Genomic DNA, 13,415 nt, shown 5'->3' on the forward strand with positions numbered 1-13,415 from the left:
TTGTGTAGTATTTCAAAATACAATTTTAAAAATCAGTTATTATTATTAATAATTACCAATAGCATTTCCCCACCCCTCCCAGTTATTGTTCTCTAGGGTATACCAAATAAGAATTGGGTGTCTTACCTATGAAATTATAGTTCAGGACTTATGATTTTCCCTGTTGAAAATGAATTTTCCACCATGTGGTCATCTCTCTCAGAATATATTACATAACAAATAACAAGTTATATAAGTATCATACAATGCTAATTATGTACTCCTACTTTATAATGTAGTTGATAAAATGAAAAATCCACATGCTTCTTGCTAATAAGAATTTAACTATTAGGTTGTACCCTATTTGTTTTGGGGGGAATCTGGGGGAAGAGAAGAAAGACCTGTTTATGAAGCCCTTGTTCAAAGGGATGTGTATCAGGGAATACTGTACAGACAGTATTCTGAAGAGGAGTGGAGCACAGAGTAGTCTCAATGGAGATGCTGCAGTAGTATAAGCGCTGAGCAATAATAGCCCCTTGCTTAGAGGCAGCTGGTAGAGTGCTGGACCTGGAATCAGGAAGACCAGACTTCAGGTTTGGCCTCAGACACTTACTAGCTGTGTGCCCCTAGTCACTTAGCCTCAGCTGTCCTCAGTTTCCTCAACTGTAAAATGGGGATAATAATAGCACTGACTTCTCAGAGTAGTTCTAAGGATCAAATGAGATAATATTTGTAAAGTGCTTAACACATAGTTCTTGACACATAGTAGTTACTCAGTAAATGCTTGTTTCCTTTCTTTCTTTGCAAACTTAAATCTAGAAGCCTAGGTTAGCTTCATTTGAAATCTTGGGAAGAATATGCAATTGGGCTGAAAGGGTTTTCTCTAGGAAACAAGATTTTCACTTATTGTTTGTGATCCGATAGTTGTTCCTTGAAAGCAGAGACTTCCTTGTATTCATTAAGGAGTATTAGTAGCACAGTGTCTTCCACAAAGAAGAGATTCAATAAATACCTCTGATTGGTTTACTGAATGAACCCTCTAGATTTTGTAACCAATAGTATTTATTTCCATTTCTTGGAAGGAGTCTTTGTAAAACATTTTATTTATTTGTTTGTTTTTAAGTTTTCAACATTCACTTCTGTAAGGTTTTGAGTTCTAAATTTTCTCCCTCTCTCTCCGCTCCCTACTCCTCAAGACAGCATGCAATCTGACATAGGTTATGCATGTACAATCATATTAAATATATTTTCACATTAGTCACAATGTAAAGAAGAATTAGAACCAAAGGGAAAAACCACAAGAAAGAAAAAACAAAAACAAAAAAAGAGAAAATAGTATGCTTCAAACTGCATTCAGACTCCATAGTTCTTTCTCTGGATGTGGATAGCAATTACCATCATGAGTCTTTTGGAATTGTCTTAGATCCTTATATTGCTGAGAAGAGTTAAGTCTATCAAAGTTGGTCATCTCACAATGTTGCTGTTACTGTGTACAATGTTCTCCTGGTTCTGCTACTTCACTCAGCATCAGTTCATGTAAGTCTTTCCAGGTTTTCTGAAATCTACCTGTTCATCATTTCTTATGGGACAATAGTATTCCATTATATTCATATACCACAATTTGTTCAGCCATTCCCCAGCTGATGGACATCCCCTCAATTTCCAATTTTTAGCAACCACAAAAAGAGCTGCTACAAATATTTTTGTACATGTGGGTCCTTTTCCCATTTTTATGATTTCTTTGGGATACAGACTTAGACGTGTTATTGCTGAGTATGCGCAGTTTTATAGCCCTTAGGGCATAATTCCAAGTTGCTCTCCAGAATGGCTAGATCAGTACACAAGTCCACCAACAATGCAGTAGTGTTCCAATTTTCCCACATCTCCTCCAATATTTATCATTTTCCTGTTTTGTCATGTTAGCCAATCTGATAGGTGTGATGTGGTACCTCAGAGTTGTTTTAATTTTCATTTCTCTAACCAATAGTGATTTAGAGCATTTTTTCATATGACTATAGATAGCTTTAATTTCTTCATCTGAAAACTGCCTGTTCATATCCTTTGACCATTTATCAATTAGAGAATGACTTGTATTCTTATAAATTTGTCTCAGTTCTCTATATATTTTTGAAATGAGGCCTTTATCAGAGACACTGGCTGTAAAAATTGTTTCCTAGCTTTCTGCTTCCCTTCTAATCTTGGTTGCATTGGCTTTGTGCAAAACCTTTTAAATTTAATGTAATCAAAATTATCCATTTTCCATTTTATAATGTTCTCTATCTCTTGTTTGGTCATAAATTCTTTGGAAGGACTCTTCTTCCTGCTGTAATCACATTCTCATTCTAGAGGAGTTTGCCTATCTATTGTCTTTGGAGTTGGGGAAGGTCAGGACTTGATCTGGTTCTTAAACTCACAATTCATTGTGACACACACTGTCTTCTTGTCATCTGATTGGTTTTGGCAAGGATGTAGCAATGGAAATTAGCTGATATAGCAAGCCACTTTCTCTTGGAGTCTGTAGGGGTGGTATTTATCTCAATGGGAACTCAACTAGCCAAAACTTTAAATGGTTCTTTTGTATGTCTTCTGCTAAAGTTTGCAAAGGACATGGGAGCTGTCACTCATAAATATGAAGGGTTTAGGACCTTTTGGTGGAGTCTAAAGCTTCCTGTGGGAAGAGGAAAAGTACCATTCCATCATACCTGTCTTCTGCAAATGAGGTGAGGGGAGAGGGAGCCATTCCATCAAGTTTCCAGACTGGTTTCCTGCGGTGGAGGAAGGAAAGATCACTACTCCTACTCTAAATTCTTACTCCGTCACCTAAACTTCTCTAATCCCTGAAAGGACTCCACCCTGAAGTCATAACACTATTGACACTGAAAATCCTTCTAAAATTTTCCAGTAATGATTAACAGTCTCCCCCTTGCTCATACCTTCCCCATCCTATGATTCTGAACACCACAGGTCATCATTCAATCCCTATTCCTTATCTACTGCCTAGTTCTTCATTCCCATTCCCTTCAAGCCAACTGCTCTCCTCCATCCCTCTATCCTCACAATGTCCTACCCCAAAGCTATCTACTTCTTCCAATGTATACCCTCTGGAATGATTGTTCCACAGGCAGTAAACATGCTTTCCTCTTAAATATTTTCCTTTTCTACTTCTTCCATCTTTTGACTCTCACTGAGACCTAATTTCTTCTTGATAACACAGCCTCTCTGGCCTTCCTTTCCAGAAAAAGCTATACTTTCAACTGTCATTACTCACTCATCTGCCTACTCCCTTGTTCCCATTCTCCTTACCACCCCAATATCCCACTCTAAAGCTTTCCGTCCTTTGTACTGTGCTCTCTGGAATGCTTGCTTCATAGGTAACAAACTTGCTTTCATCTTAAATCTTTTCCTTTCCTACTCCTATCTTATAGTTCTCACTGAAACCTGGCTCCCTCCTAATGACATAGTTTCCCTGGCTATCCTTTGAAGTTGGACTTTTATTCGTATCCTCCAACTCACTAGTAGAAGTTCAGAAGCTGAAGAACTCTGCTCCCCATTGCCATTTCCAGGCTATACTGATACCACTCTCAGTAACTTCTTTGAGATTCACACAATCCGTATCTACCACCCAGTCAAAATTCTAATAGCTGTTGTTTACAGATATCAAGGACACTCCCCTTTCTCCTTCAATGAGTTCAGTACCCACCCAGCTGACACTCTCTCTTCTCCCTAACTCCTGCCCTGATACTAGGGGACTTAAACATACATATTGATACTGCCTCAAACTTCCCCAATTCCTTTACTAATTTTCCATAACTTCAACATAGATAGATAGATAGATAGATAGATAGATAGATAGATAGATAGATAGATAGATACTCCCTCAAACTTCCTCAGTTCCTCAACTCACTGATTTCCCATAACTTCAACATACATGTTGATAATCTCTCAAACACATTACCAATTTCTCAACATACTCATTTCCCATGACCTATTCCTCTACTCCCCAAAATGGTCATGTCCTTGATCTTGCCATTACCCACAAATGTACAACTTCCACATTCATGGACTCTGAAATTCCCTTATCTGATCAGAATCTATTGGCATTCCATCTCTCCCTCTCCCTTCCAATTCCAAATCCCAGTTCTTCATTTACACTGTGACCTCCAGTTGCTCAATTCCTCAATTCTTTCCCAGACATCACCCCTTCACTAGCTACACTCTCCTCCTCTCCCCATCCTGAACCCTTGGTAAACCAGTTTAACTTTGCATTCTCACAAGTAATCCCATTGCATCTCATCTCTTCAAGCAGATTGCCTCTTTTATCATCCCTATTCTTCCATTTATCTTTAATCTCTCCTTGTCTAGGCTTTAATCTAGGCCATGATCCATCCATCCAATCTTTAATCTCTCCGTCTAGGGCTTTTTCCCTACTGCCTACAAGCCCATGTTTCCTCCTATCCTCAAAAACCCCTTACTTAGTCTATCCATTCTGCTATTTTTCCAGATCTCTTCTGCCTTTTATGGCTAAACTCCTTGAGAAGGCTGTCTATAATAAATGCTTCCACTTTCTCTCCTTTCACTGTCTTAACTCTCCACAGTCTGGCTTCTGACCTCTTCATCCAACTGAAACTACTGTCTTCAAGTTACCAGTGTTCTCTTGTCAAATGACCCTTGCTCGATCCTCATCCTTCTTGACTTGTGCATAGCCTTTGACACTGTTGATTACCCTCTTCTAGATGCTCTCTCCTTTCCCAGTTTTCATGTCACTATTCTCTCCCGCTTCTCTTCTTACCTATCTGACCACTCCTTCTCAGTCTCTTTTGCTGGATTGTTACCCAAGTTATACCCACTAACCATGGGTATCCCTCAGGGCTCTGTATTGGGCCATCTTCTCTTCTCCCTCTATACTACTTCACTTGGGATTTTATCAGCTCCCAAGGACTCAATTATCATTTCCATGCAGACAATTCTCAAAGCTACCTCTCCTGCTCTAATGTCTCACTGACTTTCAGTCTCTCATGTCCAATTGCCTATTAGATATCTCTAACTTGATGTCCTATAGACATCTTAAACTCAACATGTCCAAAACTGAACTTGTTATTTTTGCTCTGAATCCCTATCTTCCAAACTTCCCTGTCACCCCCAAGGGCACCACCATCTTCCTAATTCTCCACGCTCATAACTTAGGTATCATCCTTGACTCCTCATTATCTTTGCCTCCCTCTCCCCTAATATCCAATATGTTGCCAAGGCCTATCAATTTCAACTTTACAGCATCTCTCAAATATGCCCCCTTCTCTCCTCTGATACTGCCACCACACTGGTGCTCACCCTCACCTCCCTACACTTGGCTTACTGCAATAGCCTGGTTGCTCTGCCTGCCACAAGTCTCTTCCTACCCTATTCCATCCACTCAACTGCCAGTGATTTGCCTAAAGTGTAGTTCTAACTATATCATCCCCCATACTCAGTAAGTTCCAGTAGCTCCTCATCACCACCAGGATCAAATCCTAAGGTTCAACGCCCTTCAAAATTTAGTCTTTCCATCTTTCCAATCTTCTTATACCTTACACCTCACCATATCACTCTTCAATCCAATGACACTAGCCTCCTGGTTTTTCCATAAACAACACACTTTCTCCGTCACTTTTGGGCATTTTCTCTGGCTGTACCTCATGCCTGGAATGCTCTCCCTCCTCATCTCTGCCTTCTCACCTCCCTGGTTTCCTTAAAGTCCAAGTAAATTCTCATTTTTTACAGGAAGCCTGCATTCTATCAGGGGAGACAATGTGTACATAAATAAGTATATGCAAAATAAATAAAAGATATAGATGATGATGATGATGATGATGATGATTTGGTGAGGAGGGGAGACATTTCCAGCTAGGAGCATCAGTAAAGGCTTCATGAAGACAGTGACCCTTGAGCTGGATTTTTAGGGAAACTAAGAGGTGCAAATGAGATGGAAAAGCACACATAGGGAAGGGGGAGAAATAGTCTGGACAAAGAAAGAGGTGGAAGGGGACAGCTAGGTGGCGCAGTGGATAGAGCACCGGCCCTGGATTCAGGAGGACCTGAGTTCAAATGTGGCCTCAAACACATAACACTTACTAGCTGTGTGACCTTGGGCAAGTCACTTGACCCCATTGCCTAGCAAAAAAAGAAAAAAAAAAAGAAAGAGATGGAAGAGAAAGTGACATATGTGAGCAACAGCAAGAAGGAGATTTTGGTTGGACTACAAAGTCTATTAAGAGGAATAGTAATAAGACAAGACATATAGATTAGAGTCAGGTAATAAAGGGTACTCTTGTCTGCTCAGTGACCCAGGTTCTCAGCCTTGGAGTTACCCTTAAGTCCTTCCCCTTCACCCTCCGTACATAATCAGCTGTCAAGGCTTGTCAGTTCTCTCACAACATTTCCCATATCCATCCCTTTCTCCTTGCTTATGTGGTCACCACATTAGTTCTGGTCCTCTAGCTAGGACCATTGCAATAGCTCCTAATTTGCCTCCATGCCTCAAGCTTCTGTCCTCTCCAATCCATCCTTCACACAGTTGTCAAGGTGATTTCCTAAAGTACAAGTCTGACCATGACTGTGCTCTGCATAAACTAGTGATTTCCTGTTGCCTTTAGAACCCCTGGTGGAGATTACACTAGAGAGGCCCACTCTGAGATTCTAATTGAATGCAAATTTGTTTCCATTTCCTTCTCCCACCTGCAACAATCTGGTTGCAACCTGCATCTTTAAAAAATACCTCTGAGGGTACCGCTGGACACATCTTCATCCAGTCTTTGCTTGAAGACTTCCTGGGGCAGCACATTCCATTCCTGCCTATCTCTAATTATTAGGATAAAGTTGTCTCTTTGCAGCTTCTACCCTTTGCTCTTAATTCTACCTTCAAGCTAAATAAAACACACCAGATGCATCTCCCATGTGACATCTTTTTGTATACTTGAAGATCGGTCTCCTTTGAGCTTTCTTCTCCAGGCTAACAATCCCCCATTCTTTCCATATGATCCTTATATGACTTGATCTCAAGGCCCTTCACCATGCTGTTTGCCTTCTTCCTCTACTTCCTACTGGCTTTCCCTCTGCTACTTCTGTTGAGTCTCTAACGAATGAGGAAAAAGGAGCCAAGTCTAACAACTTAGTTTCCGCATAATCCTGGGCCTCACTATTGACCTTCTTCCAGATTCTCTCTGTGGAGCTGCCTGGTCTGCTTCAGTTATTATTCTGTTCAGAAGATCCTGATTTCCACAGGGTCAGGAGAGCTGTCTATGCTTCTCTTTTTCAACTATAGACATCTCACTGACCCTTCCCGCAACTGTATTCCTGCCCAGGGACTCTAGCGGCTGCAATAATGGAAACATCAAGTAGACATCTGTAGCAAGCAAGTATAGTTTGGTCCTAGAGTCCTGCTATAATCATCCCTTCAGAATTCTAGGGTACCATGAGGAGTTTGGGGTGTTTTTTATTTTAAAAAATTTCATTTTAATTATCAAAGATTTGCCTTCTCATCCTCCTATCCCAACCTTTCATCTCCAGTTGAGAACACAAGAAAAACAAAACCCATTACAAACATGTTTAGCCAAAGCAGATTTCAACACTGGCCATGTTTGTCCTTTCTCTCTACCTAGGATGTCACTCCCTGCTGTAAGTCCTCTTCTCACTCCACCTTTGATCTGTGACCAGTTTTACAATTTTCTCTTTCTTTAACAACCTCAAACAGAAAGGAACAAATGCCAAAGCAAGGAAAGAGCCCAAGCCTGCATTCACAAGTCACATGTTGGCCTCAGTGGGGAGGGCCTAAAGCCTTTCCCCTCACAGCACTGTATCGCCAGAGGCCATCAGTAAAAGAGTCCAAGAGATCTACTAAGAACAAAGCAAAAAACAAAAAAAGCTTTTTCTAAACTGCTGGTCAGTAAACTACAACAGTTACAGAATATCTATGAATGCCTTACACAGCACTTCCCTTCCATGTCATCACAAGTCTTCCAGGAAGTAGTCTGCCACGCCCTTCTTTTTCAAGAAGACACTGTCAGAGATACTTCACACATGTGCCAATCAATTCTCTGGTGATTCCTTGGTCTACCTTGTCTTCCAAAGCTCTGCTCATAGTTCAGAATACACAGCCCTGAGATTCTAGTTGGTCTAGAAAGGGAGGGCAAAAAAGTTAAAATTTTAAATAAAAAATGAACTTATTGTCAGCAGTCTTGAAATTTTACCACCAGCACTTCATGACAAAAGGTGGGGCTTAGGAGAGCAGAGTCTAGATCATAGGTTCCCAAAGGGGGCAATACTGTCCCCTGGGGGGCGCTGGAATGATTCAAGGGGGGCAGCAATAGCTTCAGGTGCAATTGGAGGGCATTGGCTAAAAACAAGGGGCTGGTGGAAGCATAAGGAAAGAGAAGAAAATTTTGAAAAACCATTCTTACATGTTTGATCTGTTGTATAACAGGGTTAAAATCATAGCGATTACATTGTTTTCCAAATAAACACACAAAATGCAAGTTATAACAAGCAAATGTTGGCAGGTGAGTGTGTTTCCCATTGTCTGGAAGTCTAGCATGCACGTGTTTACAATACAATACTACACAGCTACATGATGAAATATTATGTCATCAAAATTTCAATGCAGGAAAAACACAAATTTACAAAAAAGTATTAAATTTAAGATGTCAGTTTTTAAAAATTTTTTATATTTTTTTGAAATTATGCAAAGTGTTAAAGAAAATAGATTTCTGGAGCGGGGGGGGGAGTGCTGAGTAATTTTTTTTTAAAGGGGGCAGTAGGCCAAATAAGTTTGGGAACTTTTGATCTAGATGGAAAGATTTTTCAGCCAAAAAAGTAAGGCTTAGGGGCAGCTAGGTGGTGCCAGTGGATAGAGCACTGGCTCCGGAGTCAGGAGGACCTGAGTTCAGATATGATCTCAGACCAGACACAGGACACTTACTAGCTGTGTGATCCTGGGCAAGTCACTTAACCCCAATTGCCTTACCAAAAAAACCCAAAACAAAACAAAACAAAAAAAGTAAGGCTTAAAAGGTTGTTCTGTATTGGGATATTTGTGTTAAGGATAAGGGTGTAATTAAAAGTAGCCCTTTGCAAAATGTTACTGTTTCAAGAACAAGTTTAGTTGTTAATTCTTTTAAAATAAGTTAAGTTTTGGTTTCTTTAGTTTGATGACTAAACATGCTCCTTATTAAATGAGTATTCAATAAATGTTTGCTTTTTTTTTTAAGGCAACTGGGGTTAAGTGACTTGCCCAGGGTCACACAGCTAGTAAGTGTCAAGTGTTTTGTCTGAGGCCAGATTTGAACTCAAGTCCTCCTGACTTCAGGGCCAGTGCTCTATCTGCTGTGCCACCTAGCTGCCCCTAAATGTTCACATTTTTAAAAAATTCCCAGGGTACATACCCTAATAAAATATCCTGTGGATTCCTATGAATATTCTAGGTATAGTCTGACCAAGCAGATTACATCAAACCTATCACTTCCCCATTACTGGAATCTGATCCTTTCTTACGATCCCATTAGATTTTTTTGGCTGCCATATCACACTGTTGACTCATATTGATCATATAGTCCAGGTCTTTTTTTTTAAGGGAATTAAAACACCTCCCTCTTAAATTTTCCAATTTCATTCTACCTCAAAATGCTTGACTTATAATTGTAAATCCAAGTGTATACCGAAAAAAGACCTTATAAAAACACTGATAACGGCTCAACAGTTTTAAACATTTCAGATAACCTTTTTTATACATTTCAGTAGTCAAAATATGTGTGCTTCCCCTCCCCTAAAATCCATGCACTTGAAAAGAGATCACTAATGACTTTAGAATTAGTTATATTTAAAATTTTCTAGTTCTTTGAAAAGGCTGAAAAAGCTTTTTCAGAGCCCACATCAGCATCTATGGTTCCAGTTTTGATTTTTCTGGAAATATCAGTGCTTCACTTTCTGCTGTGGGAAATCACTTTTGGTAGACTCCAGGATAGGATTTCTGAAACTCTTTCATTTTTTGTTTTTTTGTTTTTTCATTTTATCCTTCACTGAATGTTTGGTATCCATGATAATTTCCTCCAATGATATTGCCAGGGGTTTGGTATTAAAATTATTTTGGACTAATCTGCAGATAGTTGTATCAGTATCTGCTCCTGGGTACTTTATCTGGACCCTTTTAGATGAACTACTTGCTCCTCTATCAAATTCTTCAAGGAGGAGAGAACTTTAAGATCTGAAGATTGTCCAGCAGAAATGTCACTAGCCTGGCAGCTAAACATGTCATCCAAATCTACTTCATCCTTGAAGCACAGGATGCAATGTGAAAAAGTCTTGAGCCATCAGAATATGGGTACCAAGGTCATGGGTGCCAAGGCCATCACTGAACAGTGGCATCTTCTTGTTTAAGCAGATCTTCAACATCATCCTCATCAACAATTGTGACTTTCTTGGATTTTCAGGAGGCAGGATGAGACAGCAAATCTGAAATGCTTCAATAACAATTTTCTGCTTCCATAACAAATCTAGTGCACTGACAAAAGCTTCAAAAAGCTGAAATGTGAGCAGAAGTTCCTTCAAGTGACATAGTAATAATCTACTGTAGTTTTAAAGGCATCTTTTTCAAACCTGAATACATGGTCTGCTTCCAATCTGAACAAATAGGCCAATTTGCTAAGCATTTCATGGCTGATAGTACCCAATGAAGAAATTCTTTGGATTTATCTATAAGATTGACAACTCCTTGCTTACCAACATTGAATACCTTGTGGATGATAAACTTTAAGTTGACAAGGTCCAAAACCCTCCAAGAAGTCCAGGCCAAGGATTTTCTGTAACTATGATAATGTCATAGACTTCTAGATCTCCTCCATGTTTGCCTCTGTAAGCTGTCTCTGGTAGGCAGATAGAGACTTCTCCATTTGAGATACTGTGAATTTGTATCACGGTTCAGAATTCATCATAATAGGCCTCACTGGTATGTTTTCTTGGTAAGCACTTGGTGCTGATCAGTCCAGTCTGGGAATCTGTTAACACTTGCTCCATAGTTTGATCTCTTTGGGTATGGATGCAGGGTAAAGGAGGAAATCTGTGGAGAAGTCAGCTGTCCTTGATCCTTCCGGAATATTTTTTTTTGAGAGTCTCTTCTGGCCCGAAGTTCTGGGTAGACCTGAGTAGATCTTGTAACCAGTCCACATCTTCTGAGGCCGTTTAGCAAGTTCATAACTTTTGAAATGCCTTCTCTGTTTTCGTAGGGGCATATCAGAGACTAGAAAAAGTCCTATTGTTTTCATTTCACAGCATTATAGAGAGGTAGTACCCAGGTTCAATTATTCTGTACTTCACAGCTCCACCCTGGCACTCCCCTTCCAGCTCCTCTGAATGCCCGGTGCCCCACTTCCCACCCCAGCAGCTCCCCAGCAACCTCCCCAGGGACCAGGGGAGATACTTCCTGGAGAGATTCTAATCCCTTCACAGACCAGGGAAATTGTAACACTCCCAGATCTTTTTCAAACAAACTGCTATCTAACCAGGTCTCCCACATCTTGAAAACTGATTTCTCAAATAGCTTAGTTGAAGTTAATTATCTCTATTACATTTCATCTTCTAATTTTTTAGCTTGTCAAGATCTTTTTGGAACCTGGCTGTCATCCATCTTGTTAGTTAGCTATGCTTCCTGACTTTGGGGTTGTCTGAAAATTTGATAAGCATGCTATCTATACCTTTAACCAAGTCATGATAAGAACTTGAAACAACATGGGATCAATCATAAATCTATTTTATCACTTTTCTAAAATAAAAGTATAAATTATGTCAATTACATTTCCCTCACCTACTAGTTTAGTAATCCCATCAAAAAATAGAAATAAGGTTTGGGATGATCTGTTCTTAATGAAGCCATGCTGTTTCTTTTGTATTCTCTTTACCCAGAGTTTCACTAACCCTGTCTTTGGTCATTCCTTCTAGAATTTCATAGGAATCAAAGTCAAACTTACTAGCCTATAGTTTGCAGAATCCATCCTTTTTCTTCTTTTCAAGACTGGGACAAAATAATATTTTCATAATAGTATTAAGATATTTTAATTTCTAATGCAATAAATGTTGATAAATATAACCTACATAAATAAAAGCTCTTTCAGGGATTCTTAATAATTTTTAAGAGTATAAAGGGGTTCTGAGACCAAAACATTTTCAAACACTGGTGTACCCCAAAAGAAATTGGAGCAAAATAAGCCAATATGTCTCTTAAAAAGTTAAAAGCAGATTTGTTGAGATAAGGAAAATTGTTCTAACAGTCAAATAGGGATAAGGACTGTTACTGTGATTTCATTGGGATAGGAAAAAATATATATATTAAGTGCTTATTTTGATAGACTATAAGATAGGATTTCTGAAACTCCTTCTGAAACTCTGTTAATTTGCTGGTAATATAAAGAAAAGCAAAAGACAGTCCCTGCCCTCAAGGAGATCATATTCAGGTGGAGGAGACAACATGAAAACAACTATGAAGAGCCAAGATAAATTTGAAATAATCATCAGAGGGAAGTTAGTAGAATCAAGGGGAACAGCAATGATGGCTGTGTCAGTGGATTGCAGATTATGCAGGGAAGAAAATATTTCTAGTCTAAGAAGACTAGAAAGAGGTGAGAGAGAGAGACAGAGAGAGAGAGAGAGAGAGAGAGAGAGAGAGAGAGAGAGAGAGAGAGAGAGAGAGAGAGAGAGAGAGAGAGAGAGAGAAAGATTCTCAGACCTGGGGTAGGTCTTCATCCCAATAATTCTTGGCTTGGAAGCCCATTCTGTAGCCATTATCCTAAGCAGCTAGGTGATGAAGTGGATAGAAAGTTGGACCTAGAATCAGGAAGCTGCCCTGAGCAACTCACTTTAACCTCAGTTGCCTCGTCTGTAAAATGGGGATAATAATAGCACCTATCATCCAGGGTTGTTGTAAGAATAAAATGAGACAATATTTGCACTATATAGCGTCGCCAAAGTCAAAGAAGTTTTAAGTTATTAAAGCTTAAACTTAAAGCTATTAAAATTTAAAACTGCACTGACTTTTGGAATACACTATAAACTTATGATTACTCCACATTCTTTGTCCTCTCCTCCTCTCCCCTCCCCTCCCCTCCTTTTCCCTCCCCTCCCTGTCCCTCTTCTCCCTGTCACCCCCCTCCCTGTCCCTCTCCTCTCTCCTCCCCGTCCCCCCTTCTCCCTGTCCCTCCCCTCCTTTCCCCTCTCCTCCCCTTCCTCTCCCCCGTCCCCCCTCCTCCCTATCCCTCCCCTCCTCCCTATCCCTCCCCTCCTCCCTGTCCTTCCCCTCCTTTCCCCGCCCCTTCCGTCCCGTCACTCCTCTACCTGTCCCTCCCCTCTCCCCTCCTCACCGCCCCGCTCCACCCATCCTGCGTCCCGCCCCTCCCCCCTCCGCCCCACACGCCTCGCCC

At 40.2% G+C, this 13,415-nt stretch overlaps 1 pseudogene; it reads right to left on the minus strand.

Moving 5' to 3' along the window:
- Positions 1-9,762: 9,762 nt before the first annotated feature.
- On the minus strand, positions 9,763-11,249 carry LOC110206707 (DEP domain-containing protein 1B pseudogene; annotated as a pseudogene).
- Between the last annotated feature and the right edge of the window lie 2,166 nt (positions 11,250-13,415).

This window comes from Phascolarctos cinereus, unplaced genomic scaffold (assembly GCF_003287225.1).
Source record: "Phascolarctos cinereus isolate Bilbo 61053 unplaced genomic scaffold, phaCin_HiC Scaffold_2;HRSCAF=192, whole genome shotgun sequence".
Taxonomy (NCBI): domain Eukaryota; kingdom Metazoa; phylum Chordata; class Mammalia; order Diprotodontia; family Phascolarctidae; genus Phascolarctos; species Phascolarctos cinereus.